This window comes from Myotis yumanensis, unplaced genomic scaffold, assembly GCF_028538775.1.
Source record: "Myotis yumanensis isolate MYYU_CA2020_CCGP unplaced genomic scaffold, mMyoYum1.0.hap1 SCAF_16, whole genome shotgun sequence".
Classification (NCBI taxonomy): domain Eukaryota; kingdom Metazoa; phylum Chordata; class Mammalia; order Chiroptera; family Vespertilionidae; genus Myotis; species Myotis yumanensis.
The window spans coordinates 4768530-4785024 of NW_027223767.1; the positions used below are offsets into that span (position 1 = coordinate 4768530).

Genomic DNA, 16495 nt, shown 5'->3' on the forward strand with positions numbered 1-16495 from the left:
TTTTCTCAATGACCCTGATGGGTTCACAGAGGGTCACATTACATGATAGAACATGAAATCCAGGTATTCTAACCTATTCCAGTTAATATAGCTAATGGTTTTTGTCAGCAAATGCAACACAATTTCTAAATAAGGTTTACAAGAAAATGCCTGTAGAGAAATCTGTCCACTGTTAGAATCACAGGAAACTGAAATAGGATGTAGATAGACAACAACAAACAAACCACAAACACTCACACACACACACACACACACACACACACACACACACACACACGTATAGGGTTAACCCAATGGCATTCACCTTCTCACTGATAGTTTGGGAGCAGGTGAAATTACCATAGAAAGAGAAGCCACTATGACCCCTGGAGATACTGGGGCTACTTTATTTCCTCCTATCCACATCCAACTAATTGTCTACTCCTTCAGAGTAAAGATTCTGTGGAAATGGCAGGAATATTTAACCATAGTCTGTTTTTATTCAAAACCTGTTTCCAACTAGGGAATGTTATATCAATATTAGCAAATATCTATCTTTGATAATAAAATCTGCCCCAATTCAACTGATAAGGAGAGGTATTTTGTTGGTTTATTTGTTTGCTTTATGAAATCAGTGATACCCACACATGCTTTTTCCAGAAGGGTAATATTAATTTAGAAATAAATGAAAAAGATACTGAGCCCAACAGAGCCTGAGATGAACCAAGGAGAGTGTCCTCAAAGCTGGGGTCCTAGCTGCACCCAGGTTTCCTCGTGGGCTCTGGAAAAGGATCTGCTGGTGGAATCGTGCACAGACATGGAGAGGCATGGGGGAGATGGTGAGCATTCAGAAGGTAAGATGAGCCTTTGGCCAGTATTTGTCTAAAAAGGAGCCCAGAGTTGGAACTGCATGGAGGCACCTCTGTCCAAGACCCACTCAGGGTGGAGGGAGCAGGGCCCCTTTGTTGTGAGCTCAGGCTTATGGAGTTCTGAACCCAACCCTCAATGGAAAATTGGGAAACGGATATCCATAGAGTGGCAGATATTCCCCAATGTCCATGACATTCAGAGCCCACATTTCAGGAATGTTCAGACCTTCCAGGCCAAGCCTCCCACCTCTCCAACAGAGTTGGTCTGAACGTTGGAGATCCTGACATACTGGGAAGCTCCTGCCTGTTCCTCCATATCTAGGGGTTAGGGGGCGCTTTGCTGTGGAACCCTGAAAGAACACTTGATCTTTTCTTTCTTGACTAAGACAAATATTTGTATTTATTTTATTTTATTTTATTATAGTTTAAAGTATAACATGTTTCCTTTTTTCCCCATGGAACCCTCCCCAGCCACTCTCACCCCCCAGCACATACCCCTCCCCCCTCAATGTCTGTGTCCATTGATTATGCTTATATGCATGCATTCAAGACCTTTACTTGATGTCTTACTCTCTCCCCCACTCTCCCCTGCCTTCCCGCTGAGGTTTGAGGGTCTGTTTGATGGTCTGTTTGAGGCTTCTCTGTCTCTGGATCTATTTTTGGTCATCAGTTTATTTAGTTCATTATATTCCACAAATGAGTGAGACCATGTGATGTTTATTTTCATCTGACTGGCTTATTTCACTTAGCATAAAGCTCTCCATGTCCATCCACGCTGTTGTGAATGGTCAGAGTTCTTTCTTTTTTACAGCAGCATAGTATTCCATTGTGTAGATGTACCACTGTTTTTTCCACTCGTCTGCTGATGGGCACTTAGGCTGATGGGCATTTAGGCTGTTTCCAATCTTAGCTATTGTGCTGCTACGCACACAGGGGTGCATATATCCTTTCTGATTGGTGTTTCTGATTTCTTGGGATATATTCCTAGAAGTGGAATTACTGGGTCAAATGGGAGTTTCATTTTTAATTTTTCAAAGAAGCTCCATGCTGTTTTCCACAGTGGCTGCACCAGTATACATTCCCATCAGCAGTGCACAAGGGTTCCTTTTTCTCTACATAATTACCACCATTTGTCCTTTCTTGATTTGTTCATGATAGCCGTCCTGCCAGGTGTGAGATGGTATCTAATTGTGTTTTCTAAAAATATATGTTATTGATTTCAGAGAGAGAGAGAAACATCAATGATGAGAGAATCATTGTTGTGCTGCCTCCTGCATGCCCCCTATTGGGGATCAATGCCCAAAACTGGGCATGTGCCCTTGACCAGAATCAAACCCGGGACCTTTCAGTCCGCAGGCCAACACTCTGTCCACTGACCAAATCAGCTAGTGCCCTCGTTGTTGTTTTGATTTGCATCTCTCACATGATTAGTGACTTTAAGCATGTTTGCATAACGCCATGAGACATATGAAAACAGAATTTTTTTTTCTTGTGACTAATAAAAAGAATTTATTACACCCACTGGAATCACATGTCAACATACAACCATCATCACTATGGCCAGGCCAGTGAGCTGTGCTGATAACTCCACTCTGGGGCCTTGACCCACACTCCCCAGACCACCTGGATGTGGAAATTGGCAGCTGTTAGAAAGGGGGAAATGGAAGTCATGTTCCCCACAGGCCATTGTCAAATAAAATGCCAACTTCTGGTTTCCACTCTGACATATGAGTTTGGAAGTTCTTACTCTCATTCTTACAGGGAGAAAAAAGATAAACAATCCAAAAAAACAGGAACTCCTTTTAGATCCATCAGATTATTGAAGTCATATGGCTATGAAATTAACCTTTGCTGCTGCAAACCAAATGATTCAGCCTTTGTTAACACAATACAACCTAGCACTAACATTTTTGTGTGCATGCACACAATCACAAACACACACACAAAATCACACACACACACAAGCACGCACACACATGCACACACACGATCAAATGACTATGAATGGAATTAGAAGAAAAGCAGGCCTGAGGAAGTGACAGTAGGAAGAAAAGGAGGTTGAAGGCACCTTTGCCTTGTAACAGCCCTACTCCTACTTTATAGCTACTACCACTCATGAGCCTGAAGCACATGCTGCAGTAATCCATTGTGCAGGCAGGGAAGAGAAAGACTCAAACAGGCCCAATGACTTATCCAGGATCAAGAAGAGGTAAGAATGAGGTGTTGAGTCTGAGCCCAGGTATGTCTCCTCAAGCCTAGTACCCTGGCTGCAGCTAGACCTTGTGGACAGGGTGTGTTGGTGTCACTGTGTACACTGTTGCTGTTCCATGGAGAAGGTAGGTGAGCAGTCAGCAGCCCACAGGACTATCTATAGCTGTTAGTAGGTGAGGGGAGTCAGGGAGGCAATTCCAAGAAGTGAGGTCACTTCCTAATAGAACTTGGAACCCCCGTAACCAGGCACCCACTTTCTAGCAACTGCCCAACTGCCACTCACTTGGCAAGAGACAGTTGACAGTTCAACATGTTCTCTTGTTGTGTTCCCAGTTATCGGGGCTCTGGTTCCCAGAGACCCCGCAGGGAGAGTTGTTCCAGACTCTGTAGACGGTTCAACACTCGTTCCCGACATCTCTGGCCATTTTCAAGAAGATCCCCTCAGGTAAGTGAAGGTGGCCTGGGTCAGACCCATTCACGCCAGGACAGCCTCCTCTGTGGGCCATCCCTGTGCAGCCCATATCCCTCCCCTTCATGTGGTGGGAAGAGGGACATGAAGGGAGAACCGAGGGGCAGTTTCTGGAGCAGTGGATAACCTAAAAGTCCTGTTATGATCACACCCCAGGGTAGGGCAGGAAAGTGAAGATGGGGCTCCAGAAAGGTCCCTTATCTGTGCCAATGGGAGTCCCAGGCCCACTGGCCGTCAAGCCTTTTCCTTGCCAGTAGAGGTCTCAGTAGATCACATTCTGTGTGTCTGGAGAGGAGGGTCACAAGTTTTAGAGAACCAGCAAAACAGGGCTCTGAGGTTTTCCCCTGGTGACTGGAACTGTCTTTATAGAGCTCCGCACAGGAGAACAGACCGGAGCCATCAGATGGGGTCCTCAACTCCATGCCCCTGCAGGAGGCACAGATACCTGATATATCCTCAAGCCTGAAGCACTGCTGCAGGGTGAGTGTAGGTGCCCTTTTGACCCAAACTCCAGAGCCCCAGGGAGTCAACAGGACCCAGGTTCCAGAAGGCACCCTGCTACTCCACTGAGATCCCTCCGAGTGTCCAGTAACCAAAGGAATCTGGGTCCTCGTCTCCTCCACGTCAGGAGCTGGGGCCTCCACAAGGCTGCACATTGTATGGGGACAGGGACTGCTTATCACGGAGATCCATGTCTTTATTGCTGTGGGATCTGGGCCTTAAAACCTTCCATTGCCATGACAACGGTGCCACCTTAAACATACCACATGTCCTAATATCCAGACCCTCCACCCAAGGAAAAGCCTCTGTGTTCTCATCTTACATTGGGATGTTCTGTCAGAAATCGCATGAGTGACACTGTTAACATAAGCATGTGCTGTCTGTCCTCTGCTAAGAAAATGACCTAAGATACTAATGTGTTTCATATTCCTCACCTGCAATTCTACTTTTCCTGCCAAGAACTGTTTCTCTTAATGTGCAAAATTTTCAGAGCTGTGAAAAGTTTGTGTGTGTTTATTTGATTCAAAGTGTCGACAATTGCGAGCGTGCAAAATCTCAATGGGTTGAGAGAATCCCCAGGAGAATGACAATTTTGCACCTTATTTTGTACATTACAAGCGAAATGCAGGCTTCTGTGGGTTCCATGAAATCCATGGGTGATAGGTTAGGGAGAGAGGAGAAAGCAAAGTGGAGACACTTGTGTGATTGGATAAAGGGGAAAATGATAGGCACATATTTCTTTTACATAGATGGCTATAGGATAGTTTCAAGTCAACAATAAACTCAATAACAAAGAAGGGATCTCTGATCTCCACAGAGCACAGAAAGGTGCCTGTGCATGAGGTGTCCAAAATAAGGAAAATCCAACGATATGTTATCATAGAGGCAAAAAGGCAGTCCACAGACTCAGTTAAGGTAAAGGTTGACCTTTGTCAGGGTAGATTCCAGACAAGGATCTGACTACCCATCATGAGCTCCTTTAAGTTAGTGTTTTAATTTCAGACCGTCCTTTGTAGTTACTTACGTTCTCTGAGTTTGCAAGGCTGCCTTGCAGGACTTCCCTGAGCTAGTCAGGTTAGCATGGGGCCCTTTTTCATTCACACATTCTCCTTTTGTTCATAAATCAATACAAATTATGCATTGATGATGAGTGTTAGTGTTATGTCTTGCGGAACAATGGACCATTCGGGATAAGGTAAGACTATAAACATAAATGGCATTCAAAGTGGAATTTTCATTTTTAATCAAAGTAAAAAGGCAGGTGCATGGGAGGTCATGAGAACCTATATGTCCTTGTTAAAAAATATTCTGTATCAATTTAAGATTTTGAGCTAACATGAGCAGAGTTCCTTTGCTGCTTATCTTAAGTTTTGGTATTTTGTATCTAGTATAACATTTACATACCAGTTACAAAAGCAACAACACTAAAGCAGGAACACTGTGTAGGAATAGACAATGTCTACTACTAGACAAGAAAGTGCCTAAAGGAAATAAGCCTCCCAGCCAACCAAAATACCCTTTGCATGTATTTTCTTAATTGTTTATTTAGCTAATTATATGTTTCCTACTTCACCCACTGCCTCTAGTACTTATGCTATGTTTGCCCAGATGAATTAAGACTCTCTACTATTTCCTTCTCATGACTGATCATTAGAATGTACTTGTCTAGTAGGTGGGAAAAATTAGAAGATAACTATTCATATGTAATAAGGAGTGTGATAACAATATAAAAATCAGTTGATGTACATTTAATCAATAACAGTTAGGAGATAGACGAACAAGGTTTGAGCAGCAGTAATTTGTCAGCATCCAGGCCTTGTTGACTTCTTGGGAAAGCTATCAGCCCCCACGGCTAGTGGTTTCTCATCCTTGAAAAGTCTTCAGTCTCCATGGCGGATGGAGGGCAGTGTCAGTGACAGACGTCCATTTGTGGTTAGGCCTCTAATAAGGTAACACCCTTTTTAACACCTTCGAGAGAGTATTTAATTCATGTGTTTCAATAAACAAAGTCTCCTGGTTGTAAGTTATGGTCCTTGAAGTCTTTGTCTCTTGGGATTACTGTGAAATGAATGTCACTAATGTGTCATTCCCTATAACATTCTTAGTGAGTCATGGAGAGTAATGTAGAATGTCTGCTTTTAGTTTTCCTTATATTTGGAAAACAAAATGATTTAAAAATCAGCGGTATTTTAAACAGAGTCATAACAATAATATCCATCTTCTCTTCATTTAGTTCCCTACCCATTTTGTTGTTTATCCTGGTTATTTGCCAGTATTTTCATGAATTCAGTTATTCCTTAGAGTTCTATACTTCCTCATTCAGTTCAAAGATGTGACCTGCGTAGAAACCTGTTACTTACAGTAAGTCAAGCCCTGACCTGTTTGGCTCAGTGGGTGGAGCGTAGGTCTGCGGACTCAAGGGTCCCAGGTTCAATTCAGGTCAAGGGCATGTACCTTGGTTGCGGGCACATCCCCAGTAGAGAGTGTGCAGGAGGTAGCTGATCGATGTTTCTCTCTCATCAATGTTTCTAACTCTCCATCCCCCTCCCGTCCACTCTGTAAAAAATCAATAAAATATATTTAAAAAATAGAAAATAGAGTAAGTCAGTAGCCCTTTTCATTAAATTTTCTAAAGATGTATCATATTTGAAAATGCAATAAAGTAAAACAATATCTATGAATGACAAAACCAAGTGGTATGGTTGTAGTTTTGATTGCAATGCAATTGATTTTAAAAAAAAAACTGCTCTTTTTGGTAAACTATAAAATTTCAATGCAATAATTTTTGAAGAATAATTCTGTAAAATTACAGAAAATGATAGGAAAAAATATATATGTATATATTTGGATTCAATACACACTTTCAATATAAAAAAAAACAAAAAATATGTAAGATTTTCAAACATTGCCCATGGCTTCTTGTATTGAGAATTGGTTATAAATCATAAACTTCCAATGTTTGTGCCACAAATACCCGGAGTCGGACTGCTAGATACCCTCACAGGGAACCGTCCTCTTGGCTGGCCCGGTGTCGCTGACACCAAGACCACTGTCACCCCAGAGAATTTCCTATTTGTAATTTCCTTTGAATCTTTGTACTTTCCTTCCTAAGGCAGGTTGAAATCTTTAGAACATCCATTTAAATAAAAAATAGATGTACACAAACAGCGCAGTTATTTTTATATTTTAATTTGGTAAAGCTTCTGAGGAAATTTCAAGCATATTAAGTAGTCCTAAATTAGTTAAAAACGTTTCTTTAATAAGGAGCGAGAATAAATCCTTGAGGTATTCCAGGGCCCATTGGAATTGACTCAAAGTCACCTCCTGTTTAAAAAGTCTCTTACAATGGAATCTTTGGGGAGATTGCAAATATACTTGTGCAAAAGATTATACCATGCACTTTTTGTAAATCTAAGTAAAGCAAACACAGACTTAGGGTAATAACTCTCAAAGATATTCATCACCCTTGCAAACAGTTGTAATATTAAATATTTTGTCCAGACTACAGAATTCGCCTTAATTTACATAAGCATTTAATCTTTGCAGGCCAATAAAGATTATATCCTAGTAATGTCATATGTACGCTGACAATTCACCACACATAACACATAGATGAACACATATCACACAAAGACTATACACATAATTTGAATTACTCTTTTAGGCAGAGAAATACAAGATGATTTTTATATAAAATATTCACAAAATTTTATAGCCCACACTCCCTTTTACAAACCTTTCCTCAACTTTCACAAACCTTCTTACCCATTCAGAAATAACTATCCTTAGAGAAACTTACATTTGCCCTTTTCCTTCAAATAGGAGTCTCCATACCTCAAGCCTTCTATTGTCACAACTATATAATTTCTTCCAACTTCACTGGAACTGTTAACTCTTAGGAGCCTTAATTTCCAATGGTAAGCACACAAGTGAACAACCAGCATTCTTTAGATTGACGATGATCAACATATTTTAATTACACTCTTACATTCAAAAAACACACCTTCAACAAAGCACAAAACATTACGTCAACAGCTCCAAATGCATTTTACAGACCGTCTGTAATAAAAACCCAAAAGTAGGTGAACATTAGACTTGTCTAGACTCAATATGTCAGTATTTCATTTTGTTTCAAAATATGTAGATATTTATTAACTTTCATTAAAACTTACTATGTTAGAAAGAAATAGTTGAAGTAAGCTAAAGTGATTAGTGTGGATGGGTAAGGTATTATTTTTTGATTGGGATAAGACATATCTTCCAGAGATCTGTATTTTAAAAATGGCCAAGAGGAGAGGTCTTGGTGAACTCAGGTATTTTCACTTCAAAGGTTCTGGGACTTTGGTTGCATGAAGCCAATTCTCTATAAGCCTCTGAAATGAATAGGGGAGGTTTGGGGAAGGTAAAAGGACTTGGTGGCCTTTGAATTGCTTCTGGAGGCAAACCTCTGGTCCTGTGAAGACTTCATTTGTAAAACAAGGATAGTCATTTTCTGCAACTCAGGGACTGGGTTGCCACCCAAATGTTGACAAGAGACGGACAAATTCATTCGCCCATTTTTGGTTTGTTTCTTTCTTTTTGGGAACATTTTTCTAGTTTCCAGAAAGCACACAACTCTGAGAGGTATAAAGGCTTTCAGAAATATGAATCCTCCGTCAGTCTCGCCTGGGAATGGCAACACAGGTCTCAGCAGCAAGATAGTCTTAAAGTTAATGGTGCCAAACCTGTCCATTACCGACTTTATATTGCGACCAGGTAGGTGGTGTGACAAAAGAAGATTGGATTCTTTCTTGAGGCACTCAGGGTCCAGTTTCTCTCATTTGGTGGATATGTACCCCAAAAGAGGCCTCTCAAGTCACTGTGGGCTGGTTTTCCATCTTTAGACAGACCTATGAGCAAGCCTAGTGTTAGAGGCATGTCTGCATATCTCTGGGCTGTTTGGGGCCCTTCTCAGTAGGGTGGGGACCCTGTTAAGCCATCTCTCAAGCTCTTGTGGAAGATAATGATGAAGAAGAGATGATTAGCAAACATTCAGTCAGGCTAAAGGTTAGTTTCCTCCTGAAAGGTCCCTTTGAAATCATTACTTTCCCTTTTGGTTCAGTATCACCTTCATTTATTCTAAGTTTGTATGTTACTATTCTGGAAAAAGCATATGTGAGCATCACTGATTTCATTAAAAAGAAAAAAAACCTCACTCACTTAACAGGTGAATTGGGGAAGATTTGATAAGCAAACCTCATATATTCCCATAACATTCCCTAGTTGGAAGGAAACAGGTTTTGATTAAAAAACAGACATTTGTAGGGAAGCTCTATTCCGACGGTGAAGCAATTAATTGGGTGTTGTTAAGAACAAATAAAGTGGCTTCAGTATATACAGGGTACTTAGTAGCTGCTCCCCCTCTCCCTTTTTAAAAATAGATTTTTATTGATTTCTGAGAGGAAGGGAGAAGGAGAGAGAGACAGAAACATCAATGATGAGAGAAAATCATCAATTGGCTGCGTCCTGCACTCCCCCTAATGGGGATAGAGCCCGCAACCTGGGCATGGGCTCTTGACCAGAATCAAACCTGGGACCCTTCAGTCTGCAGGTGACGCTCTGTCCCCTGAGCCAAACTGGCTAGGGCAGTGGCTTCCCTTTTAATGATAATTTAAAATTCTCCCAAAGTATGAGTGAGAAGGAAAAACACGCTTGGAGCAGCCCCATGCTTGTTTTTGTTGGTTTCCTTTTTCTAAATCCTATTTCAGTTTCCTATATCCCTAAAGTGTGGAGGCTTCTCTATAGGAGTTTTCTATAAACCTTATTTAGTAATTTTCTTGCTTTTGCTCCCACAAACCAGGAGTATATTAATTGCAATAGGTTAAAATAGCCAGGAGTAAATGTTCTATCAGTTAATTATCTCTGTGAACCAATCAGAGCCATTGAGAAGATGGAGAGTGATTGCTGATTCCTCTCTGGCTGACAGCAGCTTTTCTCCAAAGAGAGTTGGCAGGATTCCTATTGTCCTTTTCCCTTAAGTCAGTAGGGAGGGGTAGTGGAGGAGACAGAAGGGGAAGGAAGAAGGGAAGGGAAGGAACACATCTGGACAAGGAAGCTCAGAGAGCAAAAGATAGAGTGGACATGCTATAGAAGGGGGGGGATGGGGTGTTAGCATGTATTAGCTTCAGGAGAGTTTGAAGATAATCTCTGAAGTTTCTTGTTCATTTATTTTTTAAAGAGAATTTATCTGTGCTTCTCCTAAGAAGTTTCTAATTTCCAAATCAAGATATGCGTCCTAGTCACTCCATAGGTTTAATTTTCAGGCCGGCATTTTTCTAGTTTTTTGTTTGTTCTGTTTTGCCGGCAAAAAAATTAATTTAGGCACCCAAAGACAACTGTATATTGGCCATTTTTAGTTGATATTTTCTAGTTAAATCTTCCTACATTTACATTTCTGTAAAGCACTTGCAAGTGAAGGCTTCCTCTTAGGAATATTAATGCGGGCTGGAGTCTGGGAGTTCCCAGCCATGAGGGCACAACTTCCCACGTTAATTGTAGGTGTGCTTGTTGTTGTTGTTTTTATTGTTGCTTGGTATCTGCAGAGTCTCCGCACATTTCCTAGGAATGTTATGTAGTGGGTTAAAGTTTGTTGCTTTATGGGTTGAGCTGTAAGATGCTCACTCCTCTGGAGTCTCATTCAACCTTCTTATGTGCCTCAGTTTCTCTCCTTGCTGACGACAACAACCAGAAGGGCTACCAGTGCAGCTGGACTGCACCTGATTAGTGCTCCCCCTGAAGAGCCAGTTAGTTTAATAGCAGTTGTGTGGAAATTTCCATATGGGGCTCCTGCATGTCATGAGGAATGACGTTGGACACACCCGCAAGGATCCTCAGTTGTCTAAGAACATCTGAGATGCTTGCAGGAAGGAGGATTTCCCCTTCAGATTCTGAGCTGAACAAGATCAGCCCTCATCTGCACAGCTAAGGTGTTTGCCCAGACTCTCAAAAGGCAAATCCTATAGAAAAGCCAGGGGTGAAAACCAGTTCCACTTTCCCTCCTGTCTCTCCTTAGCCTGGGATCTATCAACTGGTAACCTGTGTTCCACCAAGAATATTACAAAACATGGCTCACATAAAGTCAGCAGCACAAGCAAGGGAAGGTCCTGAGTCCAAGAGACAACTCTCCCAAGTTCACCCGACAGGCAGGGAACTGGTGCATCAATGGACCCTTTGCTGGATGCCAGCACCAGGTGTAGGTCTGCAGGGTGGTGCTGGGTGAGATTTTCTGGGATCCTGCTGTGTTGTGCCAAGTAAATGTCAATGTAAGAAGCATTCGAAACGGTGAACAATTGTTGAGATTTTATCTGAGCCAAATGGTCATTTGCCTTGAATCAAAATCTCAATGGATGGGAATTATGCTCTGGAGAATGGCAGTTTCCACCTTATTTTAGATATTACGGTCAGAAGTGGAGATGTATGTGGGTTGCATGAAATCCATTGGTGATAGATGGGATAAAAAGTAAAATGACAGATGCATACTTCTTTCCCATAGGGGGATACAGGATAGAACAGCCAACAATGAACTCAATAACAATGAGGGGGTTTGTGGTCTCCACAGAGCACAGAGTGTCCAAAAACAGGAAAATTCCTTTGACATTCCAAAGCTATGTACTTGTAGATTCCAAAGGACAGTAGAAAGTCTCCGTTAAGGTAAAGAATGACCTTTTTTAGAGAAGATTCCAGCCTAGGTCCCAGCGACCCACCATAAGCAGCTTTGAGTTAAAAAGTTTTGACTTCAGAACATCCTTTGTGATAACTTTAGGTCTCTGAGTGTAAAAGACCACCACCCAGGCCTTCCCTGACCTAATCACAGGTTAGGGAGTGGTCACTTTTTGTGTGGCAGCACTCTCCTTCGACCACTCATGCCCCCCTTCTTGCCGCCAATCATGTCCCTCCTCTGTCCCACTACAGGAGGAAAAACCATCAACCCTGAGTAGGAAAAGGACTGGTAGGGTGCCAGCAGCTGCAGCTTCCTCAAGAACTGTGGGCCTGGCCAGCACGTCCACGGTGCTCAAAACACAGGTCCCCCAGAACCTGTTCGCCACCTGGGAGTTGGACTGCTCCAGCCCCAGCTGCGTGCCTAGGTGGTGTAGTCTCACTTTAAAGAAACTAGTGATCGTCAAGAAGCTGGCCAAGGACCTCAACTCCGTGGTAATTTCCGTCAAGATGCGGGACTCCAAGGGCATCCTGAGGTCCCAAGAGATTGTGCTGCCCCGCGGTAGACCAGTGCAGACCAACCTGGCGCTGACCTTCTCCCTGCAGTACAAACACTTCCTCAAGGGAGAAGGGAACAAGCTCCTGATCATGCTGGAGCAGAGGAAGTGCTCTCAGAACAGAAATGTCCTGGGCTACAAGACACTGGCCACTGGTGCCATCCATATGGCTGACGTCATGCAGCGAAACCCCAAGTGTGGCCAGATGGTGAGCCTCTGCGGCAGCATCAAGGAATCCTCCACTACTGTGGCCGAGATCTGGATCTCCTCCCTGTGCAGTCAGCCCATCGAACACAAGGACAGTGCCATGCAGGTCAGCCCTAAGGCCAAGTCCGCAGGTAACGACGAGGGGCAGGATGAGTGCTCCTTTTCTGAGCTGCAGCCCAGCTGCAGGGGAATGCACAGACAGGACCTGCACAAGGATGACTTGGAGAAGGGGAAGCCAAAGAAGCAGCGGCAATCAATACCAGGGAACTTGAAGCAGAAAGTCCTGGCGCTGTTTCACAGGTCCAAAGTGGCAGAGAGGGACCTTCGGTCTGACATGACAGGGAAACGCAGGAAAAGTGACCCATACATGGAGGAGGATGAGAGCGTCCTCAGCATCCCCAGGCCTAAGCTCAGGCCATACTACGATGGCCTGTCAGACTCCAGTTTGCAGACAGAGATGTGGGGCAGCCCCAGTGACAGGACCCAAGCAGAGCCTCTGAGTCTGCCCCACATGCCTGAGAATTCGTGGGCCCTGGGAGGCAAGCAGCCAAGTGAGAGGGACAATGAATTTGTGGCCCACAGCACACCCACCAGCAAGGTGGACAAGATCCAGATCTCCTCCCTGTCCAGGCCGCCCAACGACCAGGAGGACAGCGCCAGGCAATCCAGTCCCAAGGCTGAGTCCTCGGACAACTATACTGAGTGCAAGTGTGAGAGCTTCTTCTCGCAGCTGGAGGCCAGCTACCATACCGCTGACCAGGAGGAGGATGACTTTGACGAGGGGAATCTCATATTCACAACGAGGACCCTGACCAGGCAACAGAACTACCACCAGAAAGTCCTGCTATGGCTGCACACAGTCCAAGTGTCGGAGGAGGACCTGGACCCTGAGCAGGACCATGGGGAGCCTGTCCCGGAGGTGGAGGAGGACCTGGACCTCCTGTATGACATGCTGCAGAATCCCAGTGACAGTGGCCCAGACACTGAGGACGATGGCAGCGTCCTCAGCACCCTCAAACCTAGGCTCAGGCCATACTTTGAAGGCCTGTTTAGCGGCCCAGACGTGAAGGACAATCACAGTGTCCTCAGCAGCCCCAATCCCAAGCTCAGGCCACATGTGGAAGGCCTGTCAGACTCCAGCTTGCAGATGGAGATGTGGGGCCTGCACAGCGCCAGGATCCAAAAGGAGCCTCTGAGTCTGGCCCACCTGCCTGAGAATGCGAGGGCCCCGGGAGGCAAGCAGCCAAGCCACAGTGTCTCCAAACTTGTGGCCTACAGCACACCCACCACTAAGATTCGAATGCCCTCCCTGTCCAGCCAGCTTATCGATCATGAGACCACTTCCATGCAGGCCAGCACCAAGGCCCAAACCTCGCATCATGACTTCGCCGGCACATCTGAGAGCTGCTTCTTGGAGCAGGCGGCCAGCTACAATGCCGTCCACAGGCAGTCCCAGGAGGACAAAGGGAATCTGATAGTAAGAAGGAGGTGCATGACAAGGCAAGAGAATTACCACCAGAAAGCCGTGGCATCTAAGCTCATGGCCCAAGTGTCAGAGAAGGTCATATCCTCAGAACAGGCCCTTGTGAGGCATGTCCCCAAAGTGGAGCAGGCTCTGGACCGTCGGTATGACATTGTGCTGAGCTCTAGTGACAGCAGCCTCAACATGGAGGATGATATCAGTGTCCCCAGCACCCCAAAGCCCAAACTCAGGCGGTACTTTGACAGCATGTCAAGTGACAGTGGCTCTGACTCAATGGCCCACAGAATTCACTCCCCTGGGAAGCAGCTGGCACAGCTGGAGGACAACCGGGAGGCAGGGTCCTCCACACAGCATTGGTTCACCAAGAAGCTGCCATCCATAGTGCGCTTCACCAAGTCTCTAGTCATGCCCTCCAGCAGGTCCAAGAGGAAGCAGGCTGGCCGCCGGGGCTGCGACACAGTCCTGAATGAGTGGGTCAACAGACTGGACAACGACAGCCCAGACCCACAGAGCCAGCCGCAGATCCTCAGGAAGCCCGTGTGTGACCAGCTCAACCACATCCTCATTTCCCAGGACAAGATGCCCGAGAACATCATCCTGGTCAACACCTCCGACTGGCAGGGCCAGTTACTTTTGGACATCCTGCAGGGGCACACGCTGCCCGTGGTGTGCACTTGCTCCACAGATGACGTCCAGGAGGCCTTCAGCATCATCGTGTCACACATGCAGAGATACTGCAACCTCAATTCCCAGGCCCTGACGCCTGTGAAGATGGCGGTGGCAGGGGCACAGCCCTACTTCAACACTGTGCTGCGGGTCTTCGTGGAGCAGCTGTCCCAGCAGCCACCCCAATGGCTAGACTACATGCGCTTCCTGGTCATCCCGCTGGGTTCCCACCCCTTGGCCAGCTACCTGGGAACCATGGATTGCCGCTACAACCACTGCTTCCAGGACCTGTACTGGCGGGACATGTTCAACAACCTGGAGTCCCAGAACACCTTGCAGGACACACAGGACGTTGTGTCCAGAATCTCTGAGTACATTGCGGGGGCCAACTGTGTCTACCTGCTGCCCATCGCAGAGGCCATGCTCATGTCTAAGCAGCAGCGCCCCAATGAGAAGTCCTCACAGAAGCTCATCCCCTTTGTGGGGGCAGTGAAGGTTGGAAGAGTGGAACCATCTGCAGCCATTGTAGGAGACTCAGATGATGTGGTCCCCTCATGCTCCAGGGAGCTTCTGTCCCCCACCGGGAAGGCCTCACCCAACACACTCTCCCCCCCGTCAATGAGTGGGGGCCTGTCCTCCACCAGCCAGAGCGTCCATGCAGAGATGATGGAGCTGCAGGTGGATTACTGGACAGCAGCCCAGCCAATAGATACGAAGAGAGTAGCAGAGAAGAAACACCTACCTACCACCAAAACCACACTCAAGTGCTTCTTCCAGTCTGTCCAGGTCAGCAGGCTGCCCCGCAGTGGTGAGGGCACAGCAACACCTGCCATGGCCATCAAAGTGGTCACCAAGGAGAAGAAAATGAAGGCGCCCATGAAAACCAAGGACGAGGATGTGCAGTGCAAAAGCCAGTGCATCCAGGGCATCGGTCACCTGGTTTGCAAGGCCAAGCACCAGCAGAGTATGCTGCCGGTCGTCATCGATGGCGTGCAGTGGAATGACGTGGAGTTTTTCCAGTTGGCAGCCCAGTGGTCCTCCCACGTCAAGCACTTCCCCATCTGCATCTTCGCACACAACAATCCTACCTTCTAGCCCTGCCCCTCCCCCTGCCCTTCACTCTGCCTTGGCCAAGCCCAGGAGGACCCAACTGCTTTCTGTGAACAGTGCAGTTTGCTACCGACACAGACCCTGGAAACTCATAAAGAAACCATTTTGAGTTCCAATGTGCTCACAGCCTGGAACCTAAGGGGGTTGCCCCTCACTGGGAGCTCCTCAATGCTCTGTTCAGTAAAAAGAACGCTCTGGCGGGTGGGAGTCAGGAGGGCAGTGTTGAGCTGGAGCATCATGGAAGATGTGTTTTGGCCTCAGGATGCCAAACATTCTCAGTGAGAAGTGTTCTGGCCTTGAAGACCTGCCCTTCCTGGAAGCCAAGACTCTGCTTCCCTGGGAGACAGCTCCAACCTGTGCGCAGACTCAGAGCTCGGCAGACAGAGGTCAAGGGCTAGCCTCTGATTGCAGTATTCTGAGCACAACATGGAGGCCAGTCAGCCCAGCCAACTGCAAAACAGCTGCCAACCAGCCAACTGGTCCAGCAACACCTACTCAGGGTTACCAGTGAACTTCAGCCTCACAGGCAAAAAGAAAAAAGACCTGTATGGTGCACATCGCCCTGGCACACTGGCTAGACAAAGTGGTCGGTTACCTGAGGAGAGAACCCACCTTCGTTCCTGTCTGATACTACAGAACATTTGCTACCACCCAACAGCTGTGGGACCAATTCTTTACCAGGTGAGCCCCTCCCCCTCCAGAGCACATGGCCACCAGGCCACCTGTTGGCTGTTTGCCTTCAGGTCAC

General features: G+C 45.8%; 1 pseudogene; it reads left to right on the forward strand.

Annotated features, from left to right (window-relative positions):
• Nucleotides 1-806: 806 nt before the first annotated feature.
• Nucleotides 807-15732, forward strand: LOC138994611 (phosphofurin acidic cluster sorting protein 2 pseudogene; annotated as a pseudogene).
• The last annotated feature ends 763 nt before the right edge of the window (nt 15733-16495 follow it).